Raw genomic sequence first — 6,000 nt, forward strand, 5'->3', positions numbered from 1 at the left:
ATAGTTTAAATTGACCATCACTTCCCTAAATGGTCAGAAATCCAAGGGCAACACTATTTGGTTCAGTTTCCTTTAGATGAGAGACAAAGATGACTTACAACTTTCCTGTACAATTTGCTTTATAGGCAAGGAGAACAAAGTACAGGCAAAGAGCCATCTCTGCAAATAAGAGGAGCCTTTACCCCACACCGGAGCCTGAGAAAGAGAGCCTGTTCCTCAAGGTGACTGATTCAGAAACTCCCAACTGGTCCAGAATGCGGTGGCATGGGTCCTGATGGGAATGCCATGGACAACACACATTCAACCTGTGCTGTGCCAGCTGCACTGGCTCCTGGTGGCATACTGAGTCAGGTTCAAGGTCGTGGTATTAACCTTTAAGGCCTTGAGTAGTCTGGGCCCCTTCAGGACCACCTCCTCTGGTATGTCCCTCGAAGAGTTTTACACTCTGCTGAGAAAACTTACTGGTGATCCTTAGCCCCAAAGAAGTCCAGCTGTCCTTGACCAGTTGGAACTGCAGTTCCACAGGGTGTGCAAAGCAGAGATGCTCTGCCAGACTTTTGGTTGAGGACAGCAATAGGTTCCACCTATGTGACTTTCCCACTCTGCTTTCCCCCACTTATTGCGAGCCAGTAACGCAAACTGTAAACTTGATCTGGCATAATCTAGTGTTTTTGCTATTTTTACTTTTTAAATTTTAATTTGTATAGTCTTCTGTTGTTAACCCTCTGAGCTCTGTGATTTAGAGAAGGATGGTATATAAACTGAAATTATAAATAAATAAAATATAAATAATAATTTTAATCCAATATACCAGCTCCTAATCATTAGTGCTTACATTAGCCAACCATTCTGAGTATTTGCCTAACAAATGAATAGTAAGGCGACAGCTGTGACAATAGGCTGGATTCTGATTACTGTGGATTAGTCTTGCCTCCCTAGAAGCTAAGATTTCCCCTGATTTCAAGGCCTCCAACCTACCACCACAGAACTGGCCAATGGGGGAGCCCCGCCTCCGAAGAACATTGGGGCACCACAACAAGCCTGGTGTGATGGTGTCACCTCCAGGTATTGTGCTGGGCACGTTGTGGGAAGACACTCTAGCATTTGGGGGGAAACGCTATGATAATAGAGGTTTTTTTTTGCAAATGCTAGATCCCCTGCCAGGAGCCAGGTAAGACCTGACAAACCTAGATGGATTCACTTAATAAAGGAGGTCAAGGCCCTCAATATGTGAGACCTGAACAAAACTGTTAATGATAGGGTGTTTTAGAGGTCATTAATGCGTAGGGATGCCATAAATTGGAAGCAACTTGATGGCACTTAACAAAATGACCAAAGGAATAGCTACGTGTCTAAACAAGAGTGGATACCTTAGTGGGCCTTAACTCTCAGGAAAGGTTGTAGCCAAGTGCCCATCAAGGCTTGGAAGGGGTGAAAAGCATTTCCAGAAGTGGGGCAGATTCTTTTTGAAGTCAATCTTAAAGACTGAAAGCAGTTTGTTGTTACTTGTTTGCCTAGTTGCAGCCTAGTTTTGCTGCTTATCATTTTATGCTTGGTTGTTTTATTTATGATTGGTATTTTGCTATTTCTAATTGGATGTGGTGTTCATTAACAGCTATTTTGTGGACTGGCTGTGTCCTGAAAAAGCAGGTGAAAAGTAAACAGGAGACTGCTGCCTAGCCTAACCCTTTCACAGCCATATCTGCACTACAAATTTCAAACAGTTTGAATGTGCTTTAACCAGCAGAGCTTCATTCCACCCTGCCCCCCCCCCCAATCTCTTGGAACTTTTGTGTTGCAAGAATGTTGAAAATTCTTTGGAATTCTCTTCAGGTGAATCCTAAATTTGCCAGAATTTCAATTCTCTTGTTCCATAGTTCAAATACAATTTGTTCTCTTGCTGTTTAATGCAACAAATAGCGCATAATAAACTTACTACCCACCATGTTGTTCCTTTTCTTACGTAACATCTATCTAGTGTCCAGAAGTCTTTTGTACTGAACATAATTTGTGAGGGGGGGGGGCACAGTGGAAGGACTTCTAGTGTCCTGGTCCCACTGGTGGACCTCCTGATGGCACTTGGTTTTTTTGGCCACTGTGTGACCCAGTGTTGGACTGGATGGGCCATTGACCTGATCCAACATGGCTTCTCTTATGTTCTTATAAATGTGGATTCTTGTATGACACATGGGGAAAGGCAAAAAAGAGAGGAACTGGGAAGGGAAATGCAGGGAGGAGGCAGGAAGGGGTCAACGATCGTGCATGCAAATTTCAAGTTTGATTTACCTATGCCTCAGACTTCCTAGTCTTATTTTCCTAAAATTAAATTAAATAGTAAAAATGAGAACACATTAAATGGGGAGTTATGCATAAGACAGGGAGTGTTCATGAATCACTGGTTCATTTTCTTCCACTTCACTAAATTTGTCAATAAATTTGTCAAAGTTGTATGAACCATACCATGCAATTCAGAAAGCCTGTCCAGGCAGACAGATTATGCCCTCTAGTGGGAAACATGGCTATCTGCTGCTAGAAAGGAATTTTCTTCTCTTGCATGTTTTTGACTCAGTAAAAAGGTATGAACCCTGACAGTTCAGTCAAAACATATAATTAAAAAAACTTAAAAGTAACCACAATAGAGGGGATAATGACAACTGATCATTATTGCTGATCATTTTCATTGCTAAATGGCTGGCTATTAAAGGAGCTCAGATATTTTACTGAGGAGGGGGGGATGAATGGAGAGAAGTAGGACTAAACAAGGCAAGACTGCAGAAGGGTGGGGCATGGAATATGCTTAAGCACTTTTGATGTGAAGTCTTCCACACTGAAAAGGAAGACAATCACAGTAGAAGGAAAAAGGGAGATGGACAAGAATGCCACAGCAAATGGTCTCAGGAGAGAAACAGCACAGAAAAGAATAGATATTCCTTTCTGCCAGTCAATAGAAAATAGCTGTCATAGAACTGGATCCAGCAATCTGTGAACGGCAAGGAGTCCAATCAGTTTTGAAGGATTTATGCACAAGCACCTTTTTGTTATATGAATTATTGATGTATGTCCTTTTCATGGAGCACTTGTGGCACAAGGCTCCTGAGTAATCAGGCACAAGCCATTTTGCTGAATTACAGCTTGACATGGATTTTTTTCAACCTGTTGGAATAAGTGACTTGAGTGGACTCTGTGAATTTCTATGCCTACGTTGATATATATTGAGGACTGAGGTAAGGGTAATACAAATCTTATAATATTGTGATTTAGTTATTAATTTCATGGTTCTTGTTCTTTGTTGTAGCCTTTAGATGGGGCCTGGAGATCTCCTGCTTTTACAAGTGATCTCCAGCTATCAGAGATCAGCTCTAGGGAGAAAATGGCTTCTTTGAAGGGTAGACTCTATGGCATTGTACCATGCTGAGGCCCAGGGATCAGATTCAACAGGAGCGCACAGAGCACAGCTCCTGAACCTCCACCATCCCCATCTCCTTCCCACTCAGCCAGGGGTCTGCGTTCAGCTGTGAGAAATGTCCCTGCCATGCACAGATCCTGGCTGCTTGGGCTTTCCTCCTGCTTCTGCAGCCAGTCTGCAGAAGATCTCCTCTCCCCCCACCCCCACCCCCCACTTCCCAGGCTGTCCAAGAGGTGTGAGGAGGCTGGGCATTTCCTGTGCTTTTGCAGCCAGTCTGCAGAAGCTCAGGGAAGATCTCCCCAGCACCACCACACACACATGCTTCCCAAGCTGTCCGGGTGGCACTGGGTGGCTGGGCATTCCCTCCCTCCCTCCCTTCTCTCTTCCTCCATTCCCATCTTCTTTCTCTCTCTCTTTCCCCTCCCTCCCACCCTTCCTTCCATCCCTCCCTCCATTCCTTCTTTTGCTCTTCCTCCACCCCCATCTTCTTTCTCTCTTTTCCCCTCCCTCCCTATTTTTCTTTGTTTCTCTGTTTCTCCTCTTCCCTCCCCTTTCCTCTCTATTCCTTCCTTCTCCCCCCCATCTTCCTTCCTTCCTCCCTCCTTCCTCTTTTATTCTCTCATTAGCATAACTCATTTGCATATGCCGCATCCCCTGATATCAATGGTGCATGCAAATGAGTTATGCTACTGAGCTCTTGCACCTTTCCCCCCCTACAAAATGACCCCTGCTGAGGCACCTCCCCTCCCCAAACCATATCCTCTCCCAGATCTACCCCTAAAGTCTCCAGGTATTTTCCAACACAGACCTGGTAGCTCTATCAGGAAATGTGATTCCCAGGGTCACAGGACCTCAGTGGGCATGAAGGTTGGGACGCTGCAGAGGGAAAAGAGAGGGAGGTAAAGATGTCCTCTCTTCCCTCTTTCATAGCACAGCTCTGCTGATATATCATGGGATCCTGCTGTCTTATTCCTAGCAAGCAGTGAAGTGAATGTGTAATGTACTGAGTGACAAGAAGTGTTGAAGGCAACATGCTTTATTAGTGAGTACATCACAAGAGAGGGAAACGTAGGCCGGGTCCCGATTATATACATACCCCGGAACAACCCTCAGCCTGGCCAGGTCCAATCCTGACCAGTTAAACTTCCTGCCACAGATCTTGATTGGTGGACTATGTGAGCTATGTCCGGGGACCAGTGGACTCTCACTGGTCACCTCTGTAGCATTCACTGCATTGTAACTTCAGGACTGAAATGCAAGACACAACACTCCTCCCCCCTTAGTTCAAGACACAAAGTCTTTCAAGTAGGCTGGCGCCCTGCGTTCCCTGGTCGACCTCGGGGTTATTTGTGGAGTTGGGGCGGCTGCCGTGGCTGGTGGGGTGGCTGGTTCCTTGTGGTGGGGTGATGCCAGAAGAGGGCTGTCCGCTGCTTGTTGCTGTTCCGGAACCTCCTCTCTGGGGGGGTCGCTCCCTCCGCTGTGGTGGTCTTCTGCCCGCATAGTCGGTGCGGTCGGCATAGGCTGGGTAGCTCCTGGGGGTGTTGCTGTTAGTCTTTCCCTGCTCCCCTGATCGCTGTCAGTTCTTCCGGCAAGGTGCGGCGGCGCAGCTGGTTGCCTCCTTAGGATCTGGCCCCCCTCCGACGAGACCTCGTAGGAGCAGGACCTGGTGACCCACAGCACCCGGGTGGCTACCCACTTTGGGCCGCTTGCAAAGTTCTTTGCGTATACCGGATCCTCTGGAAAGAATCCCCTAGTGGTTTCCCTGGTTTTGGGGGAACTGTGGCGGTCCGTAGTCCGGTCAGGATGCAACCTGTCTAGCCTAGTGATCAACTTCCTCCCCATTAGCAACTCGGCAGGGCTTAACCTGGTGACGGGGTTGGGGGTGATTCTGTTCCCAAATAGGAAGGCTGCCAGGCGGTGGTCCCAATCTCCCTGTACAATGAGACTCAAGGCCTCTTTAGTGGTGCGCACCATGCACTCTGCTTGGCCATTGGTGGCTGGATGGAAAGGGGCAGACCCAATGTGCTGGCTGAGGTACCTATTCATGAACTCCTGGAATTCCCGGGAGGTGAAAGCAGTACCATTGTCTGTGACGAGGGTCTCGGGAATCCCTTGAGTGCAAAAGACCCTGCATAAGGCTCTGACCGCCGCCGCGGTGGAGGTTGAAACTATGGGAATCACTTCCAACCACTTGGTGTACGCATCGACTAGAATAAAGAATATTTGGCCCTGGTATGGCCCTGCAAAGTCTAGGTGTAACCGGGACCATGGCCTCCTGTTGGACTCCCAGCAGTGGACAGGGGCACTGGGCGGATCAGGCCGGGACTCTTGGCAGGGTTGGCATCTTCTAACCCACCCTTCTATCTCCTCATCCATCCCTGGCCACCATACATAACTACATGCCAGGGCCTTCATATGCACTATCCCCGGGTGTGTTTTGTGTAAGGCTTCCAGCACTTGCTTCCACAATGGGGGCGGGGGGGGGGGAACCACCATCCTGCTACCCCAGAGAATGCACCCCTTGTGTATGGACAGTTCAGCAATGTGTGATGCGAATGCCCTGAATCCTGCGTCCAGTTTGCCCTCGGGCCACC

Source organism: Heteronotia binoei, chromosome 5 (genome assembly GCF_032191835.1).
Source record: "Heteronotia binoei isolate CCM8104 ecotype False Entrance Well chromosome 5, APGP_CSIRO_Hbin_v1, whole genome shotgun sequence".
Taxonomy (NCBI): Eukaryota; Metazoa; Chordata; class Lepidosauria; order Squamata; family Gekkonidae; genus Heteronotia; species Heteronotia binoei.